Raw genomic sequence first — 16,444 nt, forward strand, 5'->3', positions numbered from 1 at the left:
CAGTTAAAACATTATATAGTTTGAAATTAGTGTTGTATATTGATTGTAATAATTTATTGGTTAAAACATTTGAAAGAAATAATAAAAGAATATCCACACTTAAATATATTTAAATAATATTATCTATAAGGTAAAAGCATATTTTTGTAACATGTAGAATATTTCTAATATCCTAGAAAATAATAAAATTAAGGGTAAACATTAAAATGAGAATTTTTAGTTTGACACTATAAAATGATTGTTGATAACCTTAAAAAAAGAGAAAAACCTCAATTATACTGTCGTCATGTCTTTTAAGAGAGAGAATTAGAATTTTACAGGGAAAAACATTAAGGGTAGTATCATATTTTTATGTTAGTCCGGTGCATTGTGGGTTCTAATTTTTTACTAAAATTGGTCAAATTCACATTGACCTATCGTTGATTGGTAAAATGTACTAAATTGTCTAGTGACCATTTTTACATGTATATTTTTAAGACAAATTGAAATTTAGGTAACAAAGTGTGAAATATAATAAAGTTCATCTACCATAATTGTAATTTATAAGAAAATATGCTACCACATGCAAAACGTTTAGAGAGGGAGCAACGGAGAAAGATAGGGAGAAGCCAAAAGGTAGAGATAGGATGTGATTGAAAGGGGACAGAAAGAGTTAGGTTGTAAATATTGTTGGTTTTTGGGATGAAAAATATTAAAGAGCATTGTCGGTCTTTTTAGGTTGGATGTCTGTGTGGTGGGGCTATTTTTTGTGTCAAAATGGTCAAACAAGTATTGACATGTCACTTCCGGATCACAGACATTTAAATGTACAATCACCTTAACTTCAGGTATATTTTTATCACAAAATATAATCAATGTATCCTAATGTTCTCTTATGAGTCACCTGCATTTATTTAAAGTGATATATATTTCAATTTGCTTAAATACTTTCTTCTTCTTCTAAAGGTATAGATTGTCACAAAATATAATCCATGTAAGTTTATGCAAGATAACATTTGCCCATTCTTCTACAAAAGTTGAGTACATGGCCCTTACCAATAGAACTTCTAAGATTGGATGACTTCAAATGATACTTGAAGAAATTGGTCTTCCTTATGCATGTCCACCTGAGTTGAGATTTATAGGTATATCTATCAAATTCTTAAAAATACGTGCTTATTTTGGTTTTCTCAAATTCTTCAAATGCCAAAAATGATCTTACAAATATGGGTCAATGCTTGAGACTGTGCTGTGCTAATTTACTTTCCTTCACATTTTTGGGGTCAAAGGATTTTAGGTATCAATGTCTTGACATCTTGTAAGTTTTTTTTATTCCAATTACAAGTTTGAATTACTAATTAATATATATAACACAGTTTTTGTTGTAATTCTTTAATTAACAAAATTAAATCCAATTGCATTGATTATAGAGAAAAATATAAAAATAAACCATGTGGTTTGTTCCACTTCATATTAATACCTGACACTCTATACCTCGAACCAAAATGTGAACTAGCTCCTCAATCATTCAATAAATAATTAAATAATTGTAACTTGTAATTAACCACCAGTCGAGGAACCACATCAGAGGTTGAACCATCCCATGAAATCCTATTACTTAAAAATTAAGCATAATCCATATCTACCCAGAACTATGTAAAATATAAACTCAAAACATCATAAAACCATTCAAATCAGACAAAAGGGTGATAAAGTACTGCTGAGGATGGCTAAATGATAATCTTAGTTAGGATGACTAAAACTGGCTAAAAACTAAAAAAATTGTTGCAAAACTCAATAAAGAATAATCACAACAGCTGAAAAAAAGACAGACACCGTATATTTAAATCAGTTATAATTCCAATATGCAGAAAAAGCAAATCAAACAAGCTAATATATTAATCCATAGGATAGTCAAATAGAAGAAGGATAAGAATAGAAGTCTTTGTTTATTTTAACCCTTATCTCTTATCAGTCAGTTAGTTGTATCTTTTAAATTTGAATTACAGAGTTGTATAACAGAACAACAACTCTTCTTTGTGTATAAAGATTACGTTCTTAGTTAATAAAAATCATCAAAAGTTATTGCCTTGAAATATTCTCATGGTATCAGAGCTTTAAACTCGTTAAAGCCAAAATTATTTCTGCATAAACTCTTGCCTGTGCTGTTCATTTTCTTTTCTTCGTTACAATGGCAAAAGAATCTGCACTCACAATTCAACAGTTCCATCAATGTTCTAGCTTGGCATCAATCAAGCTAAGTCTCACTAACTATCTCTTATGTCGTTCACAGGTTATTCCTTTGATCCGGAGCCTTGGTATTTATCACCACGTCTCATCAAATATTCTGCAGAAAAAATTAGAGATGCCCAGGGAAATGAAAGTGCCAATTCTGATTATAATGTTTGGGTGGTTAACTATGGTCTTCTTACATCTTGGCTTATTGGAACAATAAGAAAGATGTCATTAGTTTAATCTATGAAGAAGATTATACTGCTCATCAAATTTGGTCATCTCTTGATGAACAACTCCTTCCTCACACAGTGGAAAAAGAACAAAGTCTCAAAAATCTCTTAATGGGGATTAAGAAAGGGTCTCGCTCTACGAGAATTCAAATCTATTTGTGAATTTGGCTGCTATTAAAAAGCCTGTGTCAGATTTAGACAAAGTCTTTCAATTAGCAAATGGTCTTGGTGGAACATACATAAATTTTCGGACTGCTATGCTAAGCAAACCTCCATATCCCTCTTTTAATCAGTTTGTAATGGCACTCCAAGGTCATGAACAAACTGTATCAGCACATCGCAATGATGAAAGGAGCTCTCTGGATCAAAATCAAGCATTTTATTCTCAAAGAGGTCGTGGTAGAGGTCGTTATGGAGGAGGAAATCGTGGCAATTTCAATTCCAGAGGACGAGGATTTGCTCCAGCTGGTCAGTTTAGAATCCAAAATAGCAGCCCTTCTTTCAAAAACGTCAGCCCTTCTTCCAACAGTGACGGAGGATCCTCGGCTATCAATAATCAATCCAAATCAGATGTTGTTCGTGAATCTTCTGGTAACAAATCTATTTGTCAAATTTGTGGCAAAGCTAATCATCTTGCTATTGATTGATGGTATAGGTTTGATTATTCATATCAATCTGAAGATTTTCCTCAAGCTCTTGCTGCTCTTAATCTTGCTGATAATGATCCTTCTCTTTATGCTGACACTGGTGCAACAACTCATATGATTAATGATGAGGGTAAGTTATTTTCAAAAAGACCTTATAATGGTCATGATAAAAACTCTATGTTGGCGATGAAACAGGACTCTATATTTCTCATGTTGGAAATGCTTGTATTTCTACAAATACTGGCGATTTAAAGCTTAATGATGTTCTTGTTGTTCCTGAGCTTACCAAGAACTTACTATCTGTTCGAAATTTTGCATCTGATAATCAATGTGTCTTTGAATTTACTAGATCTTCTTTTGTGATAAAGGACAAAAAAAATAGAGTCATCGCCAACCGTCATAAAAAAAGGCAAGCTCTATGCCTCAGATGGATTTTTTCATGAAGCTTTGAGTGCAGTTAGGAAAAGCAGTACAACTTCTTCCATATGGCATGAACGACTTGGTCATCCTCACACCAAGATGCTTTCCCTATTGAAGGATAGAAAATGTATTGATGTTAATCTTTGGATTTCTGAACCGAATATTTGTGTCAGTTGTCAGATGGGTAAAAGTTGCAAATTACCTTTCCATAAAACAAATAAAGTTTCGAGCTTTCCTTTGGATAAAATACAATGTGATTTATGGGAGCCAGCACCCGTTGCATCCAATCAATCCTTTCGCTATTATGCTATTTTTGTGGATGATTTCTCTCGTTTCACTTGGTTATATCGTTTAAGAAGAAAATCAGACTTTTTTGATTGCTTTATCAAATTCCAAAAGCTTGTTGAGAACCAATTTGAAAGAAAAATCAAGATTTTTCAATGTGATGGTGGTGGTGAATTTAACTCCATTATTTTTCATAATCATTTATCTAATTTTGGTGTGTCTCTTCAAGTATCTTGTCCATATACTCCTGAGCAGAATGGAGTTGCTGAAAGAAAACATCGCCATGTGGTTGAAACAGGTTTAACGATGTTATTTCATGCGAATTTGCCTTTAACATTGTGGGTTGAAGCATTTTCTACAGCTGTTTATCTGATTAATAGACTTCCTTCTTCCGCTTTACACAATGATACATCTTATTACAAGATTCACAATAGACTTCCAGATTATAGTGGCTTGCGAGTGTTCGGGTGTCAGTGTTTTCCTTCTCTTCGACATCAAGGCAATTCTAAATTTTCGAAGAAAACATATCCATGTATTTTTCTTGGCTATAGCCCTCTACACATGGGTTATCGTTGCTTGGAGCCTTATAGTAAGACGGTTTATATATCTCGGCATGTTGTATTTAATGAAGCAGTTTTTCCTTGCAAACCTGTTGCAACAAAAGTGCCTAATATAAACTTTGATCTTGTTGAATATCCGTCCACAGATGAATGGTTTTCTTGTGCCTCTTCAAACGTCACATCTGCTACAGTTAATTCTGATGTTCGTCGGTCTCATCCGGGGTGTTGTGACTCTTATGATGTTATTCCAATATCTAATAATACATCAGATATTTCTGGATCTATTATTTGCTTGGGCAATGATGTGCCTGCATCAGTACCATCATCTGATTATGTTTCCTCTTTGGATTCTAGTGCTTCAACCTCTAATATTTCAGGTAATAGTGTTGACACTTCTTCGGCTGATTTGCTAACTGATAATGCTGCTACATGCTATAGATGGTGTTGATCCCATTATTTATTCATCAAATACTGATGCTCAGAGTCCCATCACTGCTACTCATATAGACACTGATATGTCTTCGTCTACTGCTAGTTTGCCGCAAAATGTTTCAGCTACTACTACATAAATTAATGATCTTTCCTCTTCTGCAATTAATATCTTGGCAAATATTGATGCTGCCAATCTTGAGGCATCTTCATCCGAGGAACCATCTCAAGCCTCGTTGCCCATTGCTTTGTCTAAATCGACACGAGAACGCCATCCTCCATCCTATCTAAAGGATTATGCAACTCTTGCTTGTGATTATGCCTTTACTTTTGTAGAACCAAAAACACTACAGACAGCTCTCAAAGGCTCTCGTTGGGTCGATGCAATGAAAGAGGAACTTCAGGCACTTGATGATAATCAGACTTGGGATTTGGTGCCTCGACCAACAAATACAAACATAATTGGCTCACGATGGGTTTATCGCATTAAAACTAAGGAAGATGGTTCTCTAGACAGATTCAAAGCTCATCTTGTCACTCGTGGTTTCACCCAAGTATCTGGAATTGATTTTGATGAGACATTCAGCCCTGTTGTTCGACCTACTACAATTCGTTTAGCAATTTCTTTGGCTATTTCTCACGGATGGACTTTACGTCAATTGGATGACAAAAATTCCTTTTTACATGGGTTCTTAAAAGAAAAGGTCTATATGGAGCAGCCTCCTGGTTTCGTTGATTCTAAGCTAACTGGTCATGTTTGTTTGTTGAAGAAATCCCTTTATGGCCTTAAACAAGCACCTCGTGCTTGGTTTGATCGTTTATCTCAATTTTTACTTCATATTGGTTTTCGTTGCAGCAAGGCAGATCCCTCTTTATTTATTCTTCAGTCTCTTAATGTGACTGTTCTTTTTCTTATTTATGTGGATGATGTCTTAATTGCTGGTAATGATGCAGCCTTTCTTCAACAAATAATCAATCAGCTTGGCATTGAATTTGCAATAAAAGATTTGGGTACCTTCAGTATTTTCATGGCATTGAAATTAAGTATACTACTGATGGTGTTTTCCTATGTCAAAGCAAATATACTAACGATCTCTTAAAAAGAACAGCCATTTCAGACAGCTCCTCCTTTGCCAGTTAACCAGGTTTGCCAACATTTATCTTGTCCCACCTTGGGCAATTTTAAGGCTGTGAAACGAATTCTTCGTTACTTAAAGGGTACTTCAGATTTTGGTCTACATTATCTTTCTGCTAGTCCATCTTCTCTTTATGCTTTCAGTGATGCTGATTGGGCTGGTTGTCCCTTGTCTCATCATAGTACGAGTGGATTTTGTATTTTTATTGTTGCAAATTGTATTAGTTGGAGCTTGAAGAAGCAGCCTACGGTTTCTCGTTCTAGTTCTGTAGCAGAATATCGCTCGATGGCTTCTACTACAGCTGAGTTAACTTGGCTTACCTATCTCCTTCGTGATTTTGGAATTCAGCTTTCCCGACCTCCTCAACTATTCTGTGATAATTTGAGTGCTCTTCATATGACCATTAACCCTATGTTTCATTCTCGATCCAAGCATATTCATTTGGATTATCACTTTGTTCGTGAGAAGGTTGCTGTTCAACAATTGGTGACTCGTTATATTCCTTCGGCCTCACAACCTGCTGATATTTTTACTAAAGCCTTGGCCAAGGCTCCATTTCAGTCTTTTCTCCACAATCTGCGTGTCCATTCTGCTTCCCACGCCAGATTGAAGGAGAATGTTAAGCATATCTCTACAGATCACGATAGTCAAATAGAAGAAGGATAAGAATAGAAGTCTTTGTTTATTTTATCTCTTATCTCTTATTAGTCAATTAGTTGTATTTTTTAAATTTGAATTACAGAGTTGTATAACAGAACAACAACTCTTCTTTGTGTATAAAGGTTACATTCTTAGTTAATAAAAATCATGAAAAATTATTGCCTTGAAATATTCTCAATTGTAAACCAATTTAAAAAGAAAAAATAAATTGAATGACTAAACAAATACTTAATATTTATTTGGGGTAAAAAAACCCAAATTAATATTTAACTGGAACTAGATAGCAACAACAAGAACAAAGAGTATCATTATCAAAACAACTTGTAACAGTCCTAGCAAGATGCATATAAATAATAAGCTCGAATTTTAAGTAGCTGATAATCTGTTCAACTGTCAATAACTAGTTCAATTAAATGCTCAAAATAGGGACATCCCAACCCAGCAACAGATACAGCCACAATGGGCAAGTTGAGAACCCATAAAGGGTGTTTATGAAAGTTGAGGGGCGAGTTGTAGGAGCTGAATTTGTATTCAGCCTACCAACTCTACTCGAAATCTTTCTACTTAAATTAAAAGTTAATTATGACATTTCATGGTTTTCAATTAAAAGGTGTAAACCCTAAACATCCAAGTATTTGCCTGAAAATAAAACATAAAATAAATTTCTTATGCCAAAGAAAATATGATTCAAAGAAAATGCAAGAATGCATGGAATGTACTTACCATTAGAGCAAATGCACAACCTCAAATGCCAATTGCTTTCTTCTTAAATTCATCCAAGCAATGATGGATCTCCACTAAGACATCCTCTCCCCATGCAAAGTCCTTAATTTCATCAACATTTCTTACAAATTGTCTATAGATTGCGTTCATACCTCCACAAGAATAATTTTCTACTAGATATAAAACAATTGCCCGAATCCTAATATTCAAATCATTGCTATTCGGGGCAATCTCCTTTAATTTTCTCAACTTTATGCCACATTTTTTACGTTAAAGTTGAATGTTATTGTTGGAGAATATATCAGCAACTATCTTTTTTGAGTTAACTTTTTTTGTTATCAGTGGCTTTCCAGTAATTGGCAAACCAAGAATATTTATAATATCCGTGAGACCAAAATATATTTCAACTCCTGTTTTAACAACAAACATTTTCTTTGTACTATAATAATGTGAAGCGCTCAAATCAAAGGTTTGCAATGCATATGGCGAGTATTGGCCAAAGCTAACAAGTTCTCAAAACCAGTAGTTTGTAAGAACTCAAGAACGTCCTTATCAGTATTGAAATTTTCACCAGTCTCCATAAACCAAATTCAAATGTTTCACTATATAAAGTCAACACATAACATTAATCAGATAGCAGGAATATAATTCTTTTAAATTGAAAACTCAAGTCATAAAACTTATAAGTAAAGAAAGCACCATTCCAAGAAAGTTTTAAGACTTTAGTTTTCAATTGAAAAGAACCACGTTCCTGCTATCTGGTTAATGTTATGTGTTTCATTAATGTAGTGAAACGCTTGAATTTGGTTTATACACACAGCTAGACTGGTGAAAATTTCAATGTTGATAATGACGTTCTGTAGTTCTTACAAAATACTGGTTTTGAGAACTTGCTGGCTTTGGCCAATACTCGCCATATTCATTGCAAACCTTGGATTGAAGCTCTTGCTTCACATTATAATAGTACAAAGAAGATGTGTGTTTTTAAAATAGGAGTTGAAATATATTTTGGTTGGAGGGGTACTATAAATATTCTTGGTTTGCCAATTACTGAAAAACCACTAATAACAAACAAAATTAACTCATAAAGGTTAGTTGCTGATATATTGGGCAACAATAACATTCAACTTTATAGTAAAAAAAACATAAAGTTGAGAAAATTAAAAGAGATTACCTTAATTTCAATGATTCGAATACTAGGATTCAAACAGTTGTTTTGTATCTAATAGAAAATTTACTTTTTCCCTCGTGGAGGTATGAATCTATGGACAATTTGTAAAAAGTGTTGATGAAATTAAAGACTTTGTTTGGAGAGAGGCTGTCTTAGTGGAGATCACCATTACTTTGATGAATTTAAGAAAAAGAAAACGACTGACATAGGAGGTTGTGCATTTGCTCTAATGGTAAGTACATTGCATGCATTCTTGCATTTTCTTTGAATCATATTTCTTTTGCATAGAAAATTTATTTTATGTTTTATTTTCTAGGCTTTTGTTATGCAATACATTAGACCAATAGGCCCCCTTTAAGGTAAATTTCTCTGCCATCAACATTTCCATTGGCAAATGGATGGGCTAAGAAGTTATACGAAGTAGTGAAAAACACATATCATACCAGCAACTTCGAGGAAATACTCGGATGTTTAGGGCTTTGGGTTTATGATTTAGGGTTAACTTTTAATTAAAAATCATGAAACGTCATAATTAACTTTTAATTTAAGTAAAAAGATTTCGAGTAGAGTTGGTAGGCTGAATACAAATGCAGCCTCTCAACTTTCATAAACACCCTTTATGCTTTCTCAACTTGCATAAACTGCTGGACTTTTATGGGTGAAATAGTCGATTTCAAAGTTTAGAGTCATATTAGACGTTTAGAGTGCAAGTCGACCGGGTATGATATGATAACTCAAATTTAAATTTATGATTGGTTCTAAATATCATTTCGGGACTAAGGCTTTGTTGTTGTTGTTTGATTGGTTCTAAATAGTTTTACCTTGTAAATTGGCAGCTTTACAACTAATTTCTCAAGAACATGTGAAATGCCAAGTGCTAATTCAATTTCAGCAAATTGTGTTGCAAAATCTGGTAGAATATGCAAACACAATATTGCAAATGGGAATTCAAAAACATTAAATTAGTTTCAAATTCAAATATTAAGCTTGTTCCTTACCTTGATAAACAGTCTCCCAAATTTTAGCTCCTTCACATGCTCAAGCTGCTGCAGGATCATAATCTCATGCAAATTTCAATATATACCATTAAACACAAAATCAAATCAAGAGTAGCACAAACTAAAGATGGGAAATTCATCAATTTAGGCTCAGTCAAAGCAAGAAAACCATCAGAAAGAGTCAATTGTTCAACATTTGGACAAGAAATTTGAATAACATAAATCCAAACATTGTTCAGCACCAATTTTTTCAATGATTTGGAAGCAATAATATCCTCTTCATATGGAATATTGAACGCTAATTCCAACGATTCAAGTGAGGAAGTCCCACCTAGAATATTTTCAATTACTTTAGGAGGCAATCTACAGTTTTCTATATTCAATGAGTTAAGATGTCCCCAACTTACCTTCCCATAAGGCATGAAAACGAAATTAGAAGAATTGGTCTGGAGTTTAACCAAGGAAGCATAATTGAATAGGGACTCTGGAGTTTAGCTCCTCCATCTCTTTTCTGATTGCAAAATGGAGTTTCGAACTGATGTGAGAATCCCTCTTAGTGTAATAACCTTTGCATTGGATGTGGAACTTCTTGACCTTGGAGCAGGCATGAAGAAGCAGTGTATGATCAATGAATGTACAGAGTCTTTCAGCAGACATACCAGAGGAATGAAAATTAAGTACGAGAACATGAGTCCACTGATTATGCCATCTCTGTGATAAAACAGTAGTCTCGATAGCTTCTTTAGTTGAAGGTAAAAGGGAGAGGATATGTTGAATGCAAATCACTGATGTGATCTTGTTTCTCCTGCAACGTCTATGGCTCCTGTGAAGATTATAAATCGAATTGAAGATTACATTTACTTATATAATGTATATGTCTTTTGGAATCCCTCAAACGTGAAACTCCTTTTATTGTTTTATTGTAGTACTCATTAAGTTGTGTCCCTTCGAGTTGTGTGAACATTGACTATATACTTCATAATTATAATTATTTTTAACTTAGAACTTGTGGAGAGGGAGGCGAAGGGATATAGTGAGATTTGTTTTATTTTTATTTATAATTTAGAGTCAGATTCTGTTTATTCTTTGAGATTTTAATATATTTATTCCGTGATATTCTTAGATATTCCACCATTTTTTAACAATCAATTCCTAAAAATTAGAGATTTAAAAATTAATATAGTTATTTATTGCATAATATTAGTGAATTAGATTATCAATAATGATTAAGTTGTAAGTATAACTCAAATTTCATTAATAAACCTCAATGGGGCAAGTCGAACACATTACAAATGAAATGTAAATCGGTAAATTATCAAAGTAAACAGGACAAGATGAAAAACGAGAGGACTACGCAAACGCGTGAGCCATCTCATTAGCTTGCCTTCGAACTAAGCAGACAAAGTAATTGTCATTGCTATGTAGGATATCCTGGCATTCTAACAAATTGGGTTTTTCCCCAAATATAAGTCATTCTAGGATTTTAGGATTTCAATAATTTTTACTTTAGTTTTTTTATCAAATCATTAAATTTTTTGTTTTGTTCAATCAGTTTTTAAATATTCCAATCAATCTGTTTTTTGGTTTATTCAATCTGTTTTTACTTTAGTTTTTGGATCCAACTATGATAAGTGAGATAATTTTTTTTTAGTTAATCAATATAAATTTATTAATTTGATTTTGTATTAATTGTATTTCTTAATTTGTGTGAAATATCGTAAAATGACTTATATAAGGAAATGAAAAAATATTACCATTAATAACTTTTATCGAAAAATGTAATTTTGTAAGAAATACCAATGGGCTTGGGAAAGAGTTGTTAAATGAATTAATGAGATTTGGTATTACGCACATCTGCCAATCGCCTTGGTATTCATTAAGGTTTTTAGAATTAAAACCATGTTGGAGTACCTTATCAAGTTACCTTTGAAGTTTGTAATATTGAACTCCCACTACAAAAAAATAGCCTATTACGACGCTAAAATTTAAGGTTTAACGACACTTTTCGGCGTCTCTAAATGCTTACCCACGCGTTTCAAAGCGTCGTCGTAAGCGTCACTAAATCACGTGTCGTTAAATTTAACGACGCATAAGACATTGTGTAGGTAAATTCAATCCGACGACATATCACATACAAGCGTCACCATGTTTCCAATGCTTACATTTTTAGCGTCGTAATTTTTTTCATATCAATTTCAGAAATTTCGACTACGTTTCAATAAAGTGTCGCAAAGTAAACGACACATAATATTTGTTATGTCATTATTTCGCTTCAAAAAATATTGATAGTGTCTTCAATACCGCAACACTTTAATTTAAAAACGTCTCTATATTGACGACATTTAATTTTAAAAACGTCTATTTTAGCTACACAAAAATCCATTATGTCCCAAATTCATCGACATTTTGCTACTCAAATCAATTGCATATTATTATGTCATTGATATAACAATATTTTCATAAATATGTGTCTTGAATAAATATTACAACAGTTTTATTGAAAAACATCTGTATGAGATTTGACTTAATATAATAAACAACCTTTTCCCCACTATCTCAACGGAAAATAATACATGATCCTAATATATTCTGTCAAGCTTAGTTAAGGAGAGTCTCTAAGTCTATCTGTTGTGTGAGGTACTACAACCAGTAGTGCATGGACAACACCAATAGTAGCTTCATGGGATCCATCTTCGAGAAAAGCTTCCATTTCAACACGTATTTTATCAACAACATGCAATACCACAATTTTGATGAGTTGAGCATATAAACTGTTACTGTTCCTTCAAAATTGTAAATGCAGCTTAAGGGTTAACATACTTATACCATATTTAAATTGTTGCGCAACAACTCCAAATGCATCTATTCTAGCATACTTTACATCCAGATTTTGATCAGAACCAAGAGTAACCAGGGCAAGAAATATATGGGCAGAAGCAACTTTTGCATCGACATATCATATGGCATCTGTCAAGAGAATGAAGTCTAACTGTAAATAAAATAAAGAAAAAGTAAAAAAAAATAAACCAAAGCTAGCATCAAATAATGGTTAAAGAAGATGAGTAACTCACTAGGACTTTCAACAAATATTTGGCATTGATATGCATTTTCACAACTAAGAAATTGAGATACAAGATAGAAAAAAAAAATCCACTGATGTTAATACATTACTAACTTTTCAGCTCATTATGACATTTCATCTAACAAAATAGCAACATAACAAGCAGAAAATATGATTCAAACAGATATACCTAAAGAGTATAATGAGGCATCCTTGGGACAAAAACAAATGCTCACTATTCATCAAATTAACAATATTTTCAGTGAACCCTTGCATTTCCCTCTACAACAGCAACATGTTACGTTCTTCTAACTATGTTACTGAGTGAAAACCCCAAGAATTTCAACTAATTTCTAATTGATCTTATAAGTGCAATGAAGGAAGAAAAAGAAGACCTTGAAAGACTCATATAATTTCCAATTAATCTTATAAAAGCAATGAAGAAAGAAAAAGAAAACCTTGAAAGGCTCATCGTGTGTTCGAAAGCTGATGCATGGGACATATTTACCAAACTGGAAATCCTGTGCAAATAGGAATAAATTTAGCATCCATAAGATTAACAAAATTTCAAAGGGGGAAAAAGAGTCATTGTAGATCTAGAGAAAGAGCAAATAGTTGGTACCCAAAATTCTATTTTGCACAAACATCTGATCCAACTGGAAGATGAGCATAAAGGCTTACTTTCTGTTCTAACTTTATTAATCTCACTAGATCATATCTCCTTTCAAAATTGTACTATTACACAGTATATATATTTTTTTAAATAAAAATTTAGAAGCAAGTAAAAAGATGAAAAACATAGAAACAGAGAAATGGAATTAAATTTCGAGGAGAAGGCTCGTGAATTAAATATACATATATATCCTATTTACATGAATTAAATTGCATATATCCTATTTACATGAATTAAATTGCATGAATTAATTAGGATGAGACCACATTATGAACAAATGAAAAGACGAACCTTTGGGCAATATGTTCAATATACTCCTGCTTAACAGTAGGATCATCGAACCCAGCCACGTAGCTATATAAATCAGCAGACACAACATCGGGAACATACGAATTCGTGGCAAAGACCATGGCACCACCTGCAGCACCGATAGCAGCAGCTCCACCCAAAGCCAAATTAAGCCATAAACTAATATCATAAAATTAAGATGTAAGATTAAGAGCCATAGTTCAAATAGCTTCAACAATACAATTGAAAGATGATTGTGAAGAAAATACCTTCAAAACAGAGAGGATTTACTCCTGCTCTTCAACTTCTTCAAAATGCCTTCTCCATCGGTCCCAATCCCACTCTTATTTAGAAGAATTTAGGAATGAATTGTACTCATTGCGAAGCTACAACACACTAATCTTGCCAAGCTAATTGGGTGATGTATTCAGAGAGAAGAGAAGATTCTGATCTATAAGTTCATGGAAGATGAAATCTTGCTTTTCTCTTTGGTTGGTGAACTTGAAAATTTTCTACCTTCCTCCTCTAGCTTAGAATAATTGTATCTTCTAACTTAAAATACAAATAAAGCACAGTTTTAATTCCTTTTTGGAGCAAATCTTACTCAAAAGAACTTATCTAACTGGAAAAAATGTCTCCCACATCATAGAAGGCATTTCTCAAGGAAACTTTTACTTTCATAAATATTCAAGATTGAGAATAGTTCATAGACTTGAAATTAATTAGAAATCAGATGTCTATGTATAATTAATTCTTGAGGAATTATATATAGTGAAAATTCTACCATACAGTAGAAAGTGTCTTTACATAGAGAGTGAAAAATGTAATATCCACATCGAGGGAATGCTTGAACTTCTCATATACACAACATCAAGTCCATAAATTGTCCCACTCATAAATGTTCTTCCTATTAATTATTCACCAAATTTCAAGATCACAAGGTTCAATGTTGCAAAAAGAGAAAACAATATGAACACTGAAATATATAGCTTTTATCAAGTACAAGAGAATAACTGAGATTAAGAAAATTGGTAAAAGGCCACATTATATGTTATGGCATAAGACAAGAGAAGAGGAGATGTTACCAAAAATATTGACAGATTGAGAAGGAAGGAAGAGCCCAAAATCGTTTAGAGCTTCCTTGTCAGTGGTGGAAGTGACAAAATGAGCCCTAAACTGGAACCAACCTATTTTTATAAATCGAGTGTGGATGTTGGGTTAGGATCACTCGCTATGTAGAAGATTGCAATAGAAGCAATCACTTTGTCAACAGTATATTCTATATCAACAGAGTACTTAACAATAATATTAATACAAAATTATAACAGATCTGCAAACTTTTATTATCAGATCAAGAGCAGGTAAAAGAGTGAATCTGTATTAGGGTATAAAAAATGCATTTTTGATCCCTAAAGTAAGAAAATTGTTCAAATAATGACAAAAGAATAAGCATATTGCAGCATAAATCTGATACTACTAAGATTTCAAGAAAATAAGAAGAAATATCACACATGAAGGGGGAAAATGATGTAAAAGTAACTCATCTATGAGGTTGTGGATAAATGTGCTACACCTAGAGGGGAGACTGAAGTGGTTTTGGTGGCTTACTTATATAAAACCGTTGCACTATCATGTTGCTCCTTCTGGTTCCCAAATCCAAAATGATCCAGATGCAATTTTAATCCTGCAGAAAATTCACATTTGCATAAAAATAAGCAGTCACAAAAATAAAAATCCAATAAGAATGCTATTGCTAAAGAAAAAGACGCAGCAATTTAAACATATAGCTCATATAGGAGTTCTACCATTGTTATCAAGAAAATGACCTTTCCATCATACCTCTCGGCATATATTTAATTATTAAGGTAAGCTAATTCAAGTTCTATTGTCAATTAACTGTAGAAAATGCTAACCAGTCACAAATTCAATATTAACGCCTCCCATTGCAACAGAAACCACATAGCAGAACCAAATGTTCCAATAATTAGAGCACATGAAAGTAAAGAGGGAAGAGTGATTACCAATTATTGTTTGATTCAATTGGAGTAAGACAGTAGAGGTTCACTTGACTCGATTGGAGTAAGGAGATGGTTTACGACGCTAATCAATTAGAGAGGTGGGAGAGATGGAGAAACTGCGTTCGTGAAGTAAAAAGATAAGAGCGATAGAAATTAGGTCGTGACAGTGAAGGAGGAAGAGAGAGGCGAGATAAAGAGAGATGAAAAATAAGTACAAAACTCCTTTCCCACTTCTTTCTAAAATTACTGCCAAACCAAAACCCTTTTCCCCCTTCTTTCCATATTTTTTTATTTTATTTTTAAATCATTTGGCATATGTAATTAAAACAAAACGATTTATTTTATAGTATTAGCGACACTCATTTAAAGTCAGATTAGTTTAAGAAATCTACTACTACTACAACACTTCACAAATAAAATTGTAATATATCAAAATTAATCAAATAAAAATGCAACATTTTTTTTTATAATAATAAAATGCAAAATTGAACCTAAATAAAAGAAAACATGGTTGAATTTCTTAATACGCGGACAAAATTAAAAAGTGTTTTCAAATTTAAAAAAAAAAACCTTAATAGGCACAAAATTTAACACGTTTTAACTTTTAAAATATAATGATGCTTACCGTCACAAGAATTAAAAGTGTCATTGAATGGTTATAAAAGGTGACACAAATTTTAAAATGTGGTTGAATTTTAAATACGAGGATAAAAATATAAATATATTCAAATATAAAAATACCGAGACACTCATTCACGACGTAAATTTTAAACCGTCTTTAATTTTGAGAAAATGCCGATGCTTTTTTTAAAAGCGTACTTACTTTTCTAAAAATGCCAACATATAATAAAAAGTGTCGTTAAGTAACAATACAGACCGACACAAATACAAAAGCGTGGCTAAATTTTAATATATAGAGACACATGCTAAA

General features: G+C 32.8%; 1 long non-coding RNA gene across 1 annotated transcript; it reads right to left on the bottom strand.

Annotated features, from left to right (window-relative positions):
* Positions 1–11,991: 11,991 nt before the first annotated feature.
* On the bottom strand, positions 11,992–15,710 carry LOC136234041 (uncharacterized). The gene is made up of 7 exons (XR_010691026.1): positions 15,517–15,710; positions 15,104–15,179; positions 13,765–14,047; positions 13,499–13,675; positions 12,993–13,055; positions 12,300–12,440; positions 11,992–12,176 (listed from the first exon to the last, which is right to left on the bottom strand). It is a non-coding gene; the product is annotated as an uncharacterized lncRNA (long non-coding RNA).
* Positions 15,711–16,444: the final 734 nt, after the last annotated feature.

The sequence above is a fragment of the Euphorbia lathyris genome, chromosome 6, assembly GCF_963576675.1.
Source record: "Euphorbia lathyris chromosome 6, ddEupLath1.1, whole genome shotgun sequence".
NCBI lineage: Eukaryota > Viridiplantae > Streptophyta > Magnoliopsida > Malpighiales > Euphorbiaceae > Euphorbia > Euphorbia lathyris.